The 12,237-nt window shown below is 36.4% G+C and overlaps 1 long non-coding RNA gene across 4 annotated transcripts in view; it reads right to left on the minus strand.

Moving 5' to 3' along the window:
- The window catches only part of LOC112678195 (uncharacterized), a 325,792-nt gene that overhangs the window by 282,518 nt on the left and 31,037 nt on the right, over positions 1 to 12,237 (minus strand). The window lies entirely within an intron of this gene.

The following is a 12,237-nucleotide window of genomic DNA, read 5'->3' on the forward strand; positions in this document are numbered from 1 at the left end:
TTTTACATCATTTTATATTATTACAGGTATGTGTTCCTTTCTGAAGTGAGAGAGCACAGAGAAAAAGAAAAAAAAGGAGAAAAAAAAAAGAGTAAAAGAGAGGAGACATGGAAAGATCTTCAGCAGAGAAGGGGCAGTAGGGAGAAATGTGTTGAGTGGAGAAGACAGGTCAAAGAGACTAAGAACTGAGCAAAGGCCATCAGATACTAAATCACCAGTACTGGGAGGTCATTGCTAATCTCAAAGAAAATTATTTTAGTTAAGTGCTCTAAGTGAAAGCCAGACATCTGAAGGTACAGTTAAAGAAAATATAAGTGGCTACTATGAACTACTTATCTCTCTGACTACACATCTATAGCAACCCTCTCCTCCATGCATGCATGAGTCTGCACCAGGCCTCCGCACAGTAGCCAGCAGGGCTGCCTCTGCTGACTAATTAGTCTTTCCAGGACTAACTTCATTCCTGGGTTGTCAAATGAGACTGGACTCGGGGCGGGGGGGGGGGGGGGGGGGGGAATCGACTGCTGGTGCTCAAATTCTGTCTCACTAACTTTGTGATTTGGATAAACACTCTTAATTTCTCTGTGCTTATTTTTCTCAGTTGTAAAATAATATAATAAAGTATATATATTTCATGAAATGAATGGAACAATTAAATTACATATGAGAAAAAGAAAGCATAGCACCTGTCGCAGTTACTTGTATAATAAGTGCAGTAGATGCTTACCACACTTTAGCTAACATTAATATCACCACTATTAAATCTGTTTAGGAGAATGCATTGGTGGAAAGGAAGAAAAATAAAGCATCAGAGTCCCCAACATCTTTAGACTTTATCCCTAGGCTCTGTAATTTAAAAAAAAAATTTTTTTTTATCTATGATAGTCACACAGAGAAAGAGAGAGAGAGGCAGAGACATAGGCAGAGGGAGAAGCAGGCTCCATGCACCAGGAGCCCGATGTGGGATTCGATCTCAGGCCTCCAGGATCGCGCCCTGGGCCAAAGGCAGGCGCTAAACTGCTGCGCCACCCAGGGTTCCCTATCCCTAGGCTTTGGAGGTAACTTTAATCCTTTCTTTATCCTAGATCCTAAAGAACACAGTCCAAAATTCAGATTTTCCAGAAGTTTTACAACTACCTCAAGAATACTCTTCAAGTTTATGATGGTTACCTGACTTCTTTAAATATATGAAAGTTTCACCAACAACCAACTCCTAAATCATTTTCCAGTTAAAGGATCCCAGCTCTTATTTGGAGGAATTAATTTTCTTTCTATAAAGCCTGACAGGAGGTAATGGAGCACTAAAAACCAAGTTTCTGGAAGGAAAAGGAAAAGATTTACCACTACTAGCTATTCTCCTATTGTAAAAGTAATTCTGAGTGTGTCATGCTCCAACAGAATTTGTAATCTTTCTGCTTGGGCCTGCAATCTGTTAGTTTAATGCACTCGTCTAATCTTTATCTGAGCAAATTGAAAGCAAGCAATCTTAGGTTTTGTATTTCTAATATAAGATGTGGCTTCTGCTATATAAACACCTAGGACACATGAAGCTAGCTTTGTGGAGTAGGTCTTTCACAGGCACATGCTCTATAATGTCCTAGAAAGCTAGAGGTTTTCAGCTGCATTTCCTAAAGAGTTGGCCATTACTCAAGCAACCAGGTATTTAAAATGGCCTCTTATTAATGTGAAAAAAGAATGAACTCAATCATATGATATTATTTCATTTTCCTGCCTGAGTTATTACTGAGTATTAGACTTTATTTGGCCTTTATCCTACTTCTCACTGAGGGAAGAGAAGGAAGTCCACGAGTTCCAAGACAAAATTTTGGAGTAACAGGAAAAATAAAAAAGGGAATATTCAAGATAATTTCCCAGAATAGAATTCATGAGTCTCCAGATTGCAAAGGCTCACTGAGTGCCTAAAATGAAGAGTGAAAAAGATCTATACAATGAAACTTTATGATGAAATCTTAAAGCACTAGGGACAAAGATGAGATCTTATAAGCTTAGAAGGAAAAGAAAATCAGGTTTCATACAAAGTATCAAGAATCCAAATGGTATTCAAAATTTCACCTTTGCTAGAATCAAAGTAAAATAAATATATATCAGATACTCAAACTCTACGAAAGTTTCGCATACACAATTTCTTTTTTTTAATAATAAATTTATTTTTATTGGTGTTCAATTTGCCAACATACAGAATAACACCAAGTGCTCATCCCCACAATTTCTTAAGAAACTATGAGAGCAGATGTTCTGCCAAAATAAGAGAGTAAACCAAGAAAGGATTATATAGAATCAAAGAGGTAGTGAATCCAAACTAGGAAAGAAGTGAAAGAAAGCCCTAGAATGATGGTCCAATGGAGAGTCTGCAGCAACAACTGGGCAGCAGATCCAGAGAGAAAGAGACTCAGGCAAGAACAGAAGAACAAAGGACTCCGGGGGAAACATGCTCAAAAGAGGAGAAGCAATAGAATTCCTGATGTGTTTTGGATGTAATAAGAATACTAACACTTCTGACAAAGATTTTTGGAAAGAATTAGTAATGAGTACATAGAAAAGAGAGTAAGTACCAAAACAATTATAATGTCCAGAAAGGACAAAAACTTTTCATTAAAAAATTAAACAACATAAAATTCTAAATGACTCTTAGGTGAATTACATTTGTGTGAACATAATAATGTAAATACTGAATACTGACTTAATCAAAAGTAAGGACATAACTATATATTAGAAGGAATTTAATGGATAATATCAATAAATGGCAGTCTAAGCCTGTTGTTTAAAAAAAATAGGAAAACACCAGAAGAACCAACTAAAATACTTTAAAATAGTTTACAATAGTTGTCCCTGTTGAGTAAGAATCTAATATGTGATATAGAGGGAAAAAACAAATTGCTCTGTTTTGTTTAAAATGAGGTAATATTGGTAAAGCATTTAGTAGAGTACCTGGCACGTAACAGCAATCGTAGTATTTGACAAGTAAATGAATAAATGAGTGAGTGAAGAATAAAATTCTGTAGCACATCTGCTAGAACTATTTGTCTTTCTAGAGTACAATAGAGAGAATATAGTCAAAAATATTATAATAACTTTGGTGAAAGTTGGTAACTACACTAAGTGGGTGAGCATTTTGTAATGCATGTAATTATGGAATCACTGTCGTATACTTGAAACTAATATATTATTATATGTCAAGTATACTTTAATTAAAAATAAAAACTATAAAAAAGAAAGGGAGGGAGGGCAAACATCGCACAGGGCCCTGCAAAACAAAACAAAAAGTATGTGTATACATTTGTGCATAAAAGTTTGAATTAAAAAGTTAATCTTAAAATGTATCTTAGAAATGAATAAAGTTTGGTAATAATATCTTAAAGTTATTTACCAAGTTTTTCAAGATTTGAAAACAGCCCACTTTTGGAGTTTTGTCTTCACTCACTCCCTCTTCAAAATCTTACTCCACTGCTCTGACAAAATATCCATCCTTCCTCCTACATCCCATGCAACTTTACATTGCTCTGCCCATACCAGTCCAGATGGTTGGAATGATCTCCTCAAACGCCATCCCACTTTCTACTCTGCAGTCTCTACTCTGAACAAAAGTCTAGAAAACCCTCTGTGAGGACTTTATACAAGTCAAACGTCACCTCAGCCCTGAAGCCTTCTCTCTCTCAAGCAGATTTAGTCCCTTCACTCCTCCTATTGAACCATAATTATTAGCATCAGTGGTTATACCTTGAGTCTAGGCACTGCTCACAAGCAGCATCTCCATTTCAGGGGCCTCTATACACCAGACATTAATGACACTATGTTCCCAATAAATACTGAATAAATGAGCTAGGAGTGTCAAATAAGCCAAGTCTTACATGACAAGAAATACACACAGGAAATAACAAATCACCAAGCTGCCTGAGGACAACCTTCCTCAAACAGAACAGTGATATTTTCCAAAAGATTTACCACTATCACAGTCTCTTTCACCAAACATCAAAACATCAACAAATTCCGGGATTATAAACATTTTCCTACATTTTTAGGAACTGACTTTTCTCTCTACATCTGCTGTGGATATAAATTATTTTTTCAAAGAGTTTAATTTTTTTGGAGCTTAAAAGAATGATCCATACAGCAGACTAATCATTGCTGGTAACTCAAGTTAATATGTGTGTATGTTCATTTTTAATGAACATACACAGTCTCCCTGGTGTTTTCAGAGAAGTTTCATGAATTGCACCCAGACTTGAAATAAGGCAAAGAAGGTCAGTGTAGATAATGATGGCTGATTTTCAACACCCTTTAAGTGAGATCATCCATATAGGATTGGAAATCACATGTAAATCTTGCCCTCAGCAGTAACCTAGGGCAAGGAAGTTACTATCATTTCCCTGTCTACATAAATTGTTCTCAGACTTTCTATTATTCAAGGTCAAAATATTTTCTACTTAATCTCCTTTGTCTTAAACTCATAATTTGTTCATACTATAAGAAGATATATAGATTATCTCCCAGTTTCACTTCTCCATTATTATTATTTTAATTGGCAGATGCCAAGTCAATACATGCCCTTCATGACATTATAGGGCCAGGCTGCACACCCCAGACCCTTTTCATTTCTAATTAGACTGGACTGACTCTCACCTTTCATAAGCAAACAGATAAAGATCTGAATAAAGTAGGTGAATATTTTTTAATGCTCTAAGTATCTGGGTTAAAACAAATGTCAAGATTGTATTGGTTATGAAGAGTTTTGTCTGAGCAGATCCAAAGTATTTGCAAATTGCCCAACGTATTGATGTGGCTATGTATTGACAATTATTTGTTTAGTCAACAAATATTTCTTGAGCAACTTCTGTGTTGGAAACTAGGATTATAATGATGAATAAGACCTATCCTTATACTAATGGAGTTCGCAGCCCAGTGAGAGAGACAAACATGCATTAGATCACCACAATGCTTGTGGTAAGAATCATAATAATGTATTCGTGGGACACGTACAAGGAGTAGTAACCCAATTTAAGAGAATAAATACATTCTTCCAAAAGAGATATTGTTTAAGTTAAGGATTAAACGATGAATAGGAAAAAATAAAGAAAGAAGAAAAGAAAGAAGGAAGGAAGGAAGGAAGGAAGGAAGGAAGGAAGGAAGGAAGGAAGGAAGGAGAAAGAAGAAAAAGAAAGAAAGAAAGAAAGAAAGAAAGAAAGAAAGAAAGAAAGAAAGAAAGAAAGGGAGGGAGGGAGGGAGGGAGGGAGGGACATTGAAGGTGGGAAGGAGGAGGTAAGTGGGAAACTAGAAAAAGAGAACACTGTTTTCAAAAACCTGAAGACAAACAATATGTCACTTTTAGGGGAAAAGCAAGTCATTCAGAATGGCTGAAGCCCTGGGGGCAGTGAGAAGAGCTGAGCTAAAATAGAAAGTAGGCACTATACCACAAAGGGCCTGGGAAGCCAGGCTGAGGAGTTTAGACTCTATGGAGGGTGGTAGAAATCCACAAACAACTTTGTGTAGGGCCAACACATGGTCAGATTTGCTTCAGGAAAAGTCATTCAACTCACAGTAGAGAATAGATGATAGGAAAAGACAAAACAAACCAGAGCCTTTCTCAGTTATCTGTGAGAAAAATATGGGGACCCCCCAGTGGGAGTAGCTGTAAAACTGGAGCAAAGAACAGATTTGCAATATTATTAAGGAGGGAGAATTAGTGGGACCTAGTGATGTTGATGCGGGAGAGTGAAAGACAAGTGTTTCCAAATAATTCCTCAGTGGGGCATCTAGTCCCATCCATTCTTCTCTACAGTGTCAGGGAAGGACTTGGGGGTTATGAGAGGTATGCAAGCAGGCACAATTAGTAGGTACTCTGGGGTCATGGTAAGGGTGCTCTCTCTGAAGAGCATTTGGGGTGGCAGTTAAAGGCTGGAATCGTTGTTTGTAAATGGAAATTTAAATCTCTGATCTCCTGAGATCAGAGTTGAGAAATTGTGCCAATTCCAAGGCATTTAGTCATATTTATAAAGTAGATAATTTGTCAAGTTCCTTTTGGTAGTTCCCAGTTGTGTTCAAATATCTCCCCTGAAGACACACCACAGATACTCAATAAAATACTTCCCCCAAACACCGACGACACTTCCTGAAGTTTTCAGAAAGCATTCAGAAACAACACATTCAAAAAATTCTCATTAAGCACCCCTTAATTGCCAAGCACTGTGCTGGTGCTGGGACTGCAGAGATGAATATGACTCAGGCTCTATCTTCCAAATGTTCGCAGAGCAGCAGGGTTGACAGGCAATTAGCCAATAATTAGAGCACTGTAATTAGGATAAACAAGATGCTAAAAGAGCAAGGAGGAGAAATGCCGAAACAATCATTAAAGGCTTCATGGAAGTGGAGGCTTTTCAGTTCTGCCTTAGGAGGAATTCATCAGGCAGGTAAGATGAGTAGCTTGAAGCAGAGAAAACAGAAGCATCAGGAAATCAAAATAGCCTTGTACATTTTACACTTAGAAAACATCAGGCAAAAAAGAAGAAAGAAAGAAGGAAAGAAAGAAAGAAGAAGAAAGAAAGAAAGAAAGAAAGAAAGAAAGAAGAAAGAAAGAAGAAAGAAAGAAAGAAAGAAAGAAAGAAGAGAGAGAGAGAGAGAGAAAGAAAGAAAGAAAGAAAGAAAGAAAGAAAGAAAGAAAGAAAGAAAGAAAGAAAGAAAACATCAGACAGCTCAGGATGAGGGGAGAAAGCAAGGTTTAAGAGGTCACATTGTAAACTGTCTTGTATAAAACCATGGTAAAAAGCCGAAGGAGGAAAGCCTACTGGGAAGCTGCAAAGTTCCACGTGAAAAATTCTAACTAAAGGGACAGAGAAAATGGCTACAGGTTTGAGAGAAATGAGAGGGTAGAAATGGAACAATTAGAGATAACAATTTTAGATATATATATATATATGAAAATTATAACTGCATGGCAGCCACAAGAAATTATTTACATTGATGTTTATTACAAGTCTACTCTTATAGGAAGTTAGAAATGTTTGGGATGGGGTCTAAATATTGAAATTGATGCCAGGGGAGTCAACTACACACCCTACAGAACCTCCCTGGCTCTGCTTATCAACAATGAAGCAAGTAATGCACGAATATCTTACAATGCAGGATGTGGAATAAAATATGCGTGATCCTTTGAGGCTGGGAGGACTTGACCTTGAAAGCAGTTTGCACTACTATTTGACCTTGAACTCCATGTTCAGAACCCCTTAAACATGATACTGATGATGATCTTATCTTCCTGTACACCATCAGAGAGAAGGAAAGGATGTGTGTGTACATTTAAGCTAGATAAAACCACACAGAAGACAGTTATTTTTACAGGGAATTATCACTGTAGTGAACCAACTTCGAGTCCATAACTGGAAAATGGCTCACAACTCTTCTCTTACCATGCCCAGGGGTTTATCAAAACCAACATCCTTAAGTATTCCACAGTTGGTTTCAAGGACTGGATGTTTTAGTCACCCTAAAAATTGGGGGGATAGATTTGATAATTATAATGAAGCCACAAATTGGAGTTATATTTCCCAAAAGCCGTTAGAACGCAGGTATCCCATGGTCCTGTGAAGCACACAGCTGGATAGCTTGATTCGGCTCAGCTGGCTTAGAAATTAGAACAAGGGGTCTAAAATGTGGTATATGCCTGAAAATATGTTTTGATACCCACAATGACAGGCCAAGGGGTAGCCCCCAGACAGAGCCAAGATTTTTCTCAGAAAAAGATTAGGTGTCCAGGTTAAGATAAGGATAGTTAGATAATGATAGCCCCAAATGTTTATGTTGTCATTTAAATAACCCTTAAGATTTTTGCCTAGAAAAAATTAAAGCAGATTACCCGCATTGCTCATCTGAACCATATACCACCGGAGTGAGATTCCCATAAAGTAACATACACTTTAAATATATCATAACTGCAAGATATACACTTAAATAAACAAGTTTACTTGCTGGATAGAAAAGTTTTCCATAAGGGACTTAAACTTCAAGAAACAAATATGAGAACGTTAGTTGATAACAATTGTTCTAGAGCTCTCCTTTCTGAAACTATTATATAACAGAAACAATTGTCAATTCAAGTCAGTCCTGGATGTTGAAAATAAAACCGTATATTTGGCATCTAAAAAGTTGGGGGATATTAAATGGCTCCTTAACAAAAAAGAAATAAAATTTGAGTATATTGGATGACATATGCCATGAGGAGAATTAAAAGAGCTTTAATGAGCCCATGATTACAGCTTTATTCTCAAAGGATGTACGTGGAAAATCTAACTCCCATAGGCAACATAGATAGAAGTATGTTTTACGGTTCTTTCTACAAAAAGCATCAGTTGTCCTTACCAGAACTTACATGTGTAATGTCACCTACCGGTCCTTTACCTTCCCCATGAATTCAATGTATCCTCTCATTAAGAGTCTAAAAAAGTAACTGATGTTGGAAATACATACATACATCACATGTGTATACACACACACACACACACACACACACACATACCTTCTTCCCAGTTCAGAAACAGGTGTTCCTCTTTTGCTGTTACCAGCAGCTTCTTTTTCTTCCAGGCTTTTTGCTTTCTTGGCCTTTCATCACTGGAGCTGGTGTTTACCCTCGAGCTGACATTTCAACGTCAACCCACCAGGTGTCCACAGTCCTCTCTCCCATGACACTCCTGTAGCAGATGGTGCAAATGGCCTGGCACATACATTCTGATTCATTGCAAAAAACCAAACTGCCAGACTGCTGACTAGTTTGGCAAGGAAGGGAGAAAGTCGTTGCTAAAAAAAACCTATTATGAATTATCCTTCATGTGGTGACTTTGGACTTGTCCCTGCTTAAAGATGATTAGTAATTTATATAACAAGATTAAACAAAAGCTTTTAGAGGAGTTCCCTATTTGCAAAGATGGCTACAGGCAGCAGGAACTTGTCCATACAGCAAAATGAGCAAACAATAGAAAGTCAAAACAAAATGACACCAAATGCAAAATATTAAACAAATTTTTTTAATTGATAAATGGAAACAGTAAAAGGTGTTTTGGGTTTGTGGAGTGGGTTTTTTTTTTTGTGGGTTTTTTTTTTTTTTTGGTGTTTTTTACTTCTTGATACTATTCCAAAAATCTCTAACACAAAACCTTTTAATAATACTAGTAGTCTATGATATTAAGGTTTTTTTTTCAAAAATATTTTATTAGTTATTTTGTAGAAAGTGCACCTGACTTTTTGCCCATTTGGAAACAACTTTGAAAAGGGAATGGAATTCTACTAGGCAGATCTCCACACAATCACGTGCACACAGATCTAAATGTTTGCTTTTGCTATATAGAGTTAGAACCTTGGAATTGGTTCTCAACTCCCCTTTATCACTTCCATTACTCTGTTCTACTCTAACTGCATTATTTTGAGGTCTGCCATCTGCTAGTCCTTCCAGTAGGATCTCTAATGCCTCCTTATGTGGGTTCAGCTTCACTCACTTCTTACCCCATGCTTTAGTCATTAGCTACAGAGTTCTAAAATGAGCCATGATGCCAGAAACACGGGGAGTTCTAGATCAGTGTCACCCTACTTTTGCTCATAGAGCCCAACCTGTACCACTAGACTCCTGTTTTGAGGCTCCTGCCCTCTTGACAGGATTCTGGCCCCCTTCTCTCTGGGGCAATCTGAATTTTACAGCCCACATCCCAACACATAGACCTGATTCTAGTATCCTTTGTCCAAAGTGTCCAGTACACTAAAGTCTCAGCGTCCCTCACAGCTGAACAGTAGGGATAAACAGAAAATCTTAAAAGAAGCCACAAAAAAGTATAAATTATATAAAAAAGAACAAAGGTAAGGATGACAGCAGATTTCTCATCAGAATTTGTGGAAAGTGTGTAGCAACATCTTCTGAAATACTGAAAGAAAAAAAACCTGCCAATTTGGAATTCTGTGAAAATGTCTTTCAAAAACAAAGGTGAAACAAGCACTTTTTTAGACATATGAAAGTAGAAAGAATATACCACCTGCCAGCCTATAGTATAAGAAATGTTACAGGAAGTCTTTCTGGCATAGAGAAAATGATAACAGATGAAAATATGGATCTATATAAAGGAATGAAGAACACTAGGAATGGTAGATACATAGTAAATATATAAGATGTTTTAATATTACCTAATTTTTTTAAAAAGTAATTGATAGTTAACCAAAAATAATAACAATGTAACATATATAAAAGCAAAATGTATGCCAGCAATAGCACATAGGTTGAAAAGAGATAAATGTAAGTAGAGTTGACTCTTGAGCAACAGGAGTTTCAACTACACAGGTCCACTTACAATGCAGATTTTTTATGGTATAGTACTGTAAATGTATTTTCCTTATGACTTACTTAATTACATTTTTCCCTAGTTTCCTTTCTTATAATAAAACTGTATAAAATATATATAACATATAAAATATGTGTTAATGGACTGTTTATGCTATTGATAAGACTTCCAATCAATAGTAGGCTATTGATAGTTAAATTTGGGAGGAGTTAAAAATCCATGCCCCAATGCCTGCATTGTTAAAGGGTCAACTGTATGCTATTAAAAAGTTCTTCAATAATTCATAAAGTAGTTTAATATCACTTGAAAATAGCCTGTGATAAGTTAAAGATGTATACTGTAAATCAAAAAACAGACACAGAGGGGCACCTGGGTAGCTCTGTCAGTTAAGTGTCCAACTCAGTTTTAGCTCAGGTCATGACCTCAGGGTCATGAGATCAATCCCCATGTCAGGCTCCAGGCTCAGCACCACATCTGCTTGGGATATTCTCTGCCTCTACCTCTCCCCTCCACTCATGCTCATTCACTCCCTCTCTCTCCCTCTAAAATAAATAAAATCTTTTTTAAAAAGAACCACTGAAATACTGAAACAAACTGTTATAGCTAATAAGCCAACACATGAGATAAAATAGAGCTTCAAACAATATTTGGCTAATTCAAAAGGCAGAAAAGAAGGACAAATGAAACAAAAAGCAGATAAGACAAATAGCGAGAAGACAGATTTAACCCTAATTATATCAATAGTCACATTACATGTAAATGGTCAAAATACCCCAATTAATGGGCAAAGACTATCAGGTTAGATAAAAAACAAAACCCAATTTGATGCCCTTATAAGAAATGCACCTTAAATATAAAGACACACAGTTAAAAATAAAGGATTAAAAAATGTTACACAAATCAGAAGGAGATTTCAGAACAAAGAATATCACTAGGGATAAAGAAGTTCCTTTGTGACAATAATAACCTCAAAATATAATAATCTCTTCACCAAGAGATATATAGACATTTAAGCACCTAATACCAGAGTTTCAGCATGAAACAAAAACTGATAAAACTTCAGAAAGAAGAAAACAGATTCATAATTAAAGAGATTTTATTTTTTTATTTTTTAAAGATTTTATTTATTTTATTCATGAGATACACACAGAGAGAGAGACAGAGGCAGAGACACAGGCAGAGAGAGAAGCAGGCTCCCATGCAGGGAGCCCGATGTGGGACTTGATCCCAGATCTCCAGGATCACTTCCTGGGCCGAAGGCAGCGCTAAACCACTGAGCCACCCAGGCCACCTGAGAGATTTTAATACACATATCAATAATTGATCAAAACAGGAGACAGAAAATCAGTAAGATTAATGAAGACTTAATAAGAGCATCAACAAACCTGACTAATCGACAGTTACAGAGCACTCCATCCAACAACAATATACATTCTTTTCTAGGGCACAGGAAAATTTTCCAAGACAGATTATATTCTGGGCCACAAAGCAAATCTCAATAAATTAACAGGTTTTAATTCATACAAGGTATATTCTCTGACCAGAATGGAATTAAATTAGAACTCAATAACATAAATTATATGGTAAATCCCCACTTATTGAAGATTAAATACTATGTTTCCAAATAACCTATGGATCACAGAAGAAATCAGAAGGGAAATTAGAAAGCCTTGTCGACTGAATGAAGATGAGAACATATCAATATTTTGGGGATGCTACTGAAGCAGGATTTAGAGAAATTTATAGCACTAAATGTACACATTAGGTACAACATCAAAAGCATCTCTACAGAAGAAAATATTGACAAATTCAGCTTCCCCAAAATTCAAAATGTCTGCTCTTTTAAAAACACTGTTTAGAGAATGAAAAGATAAGCCACAGACTAGGAGGAAATATTTATAAAACA

This window comes from Canis lupus, chromosome 27 (assembly GCF_003254725.2).
Source record: "Canis lupus dingo isolate Sandy chromosome 27, ASM325472v2, whole genome shotgun sequence".
NCBI lineage: Eukaryota > Metazoa > Chordata > Mammalia > Carnivora > Canidae > Canis > Canis lupus.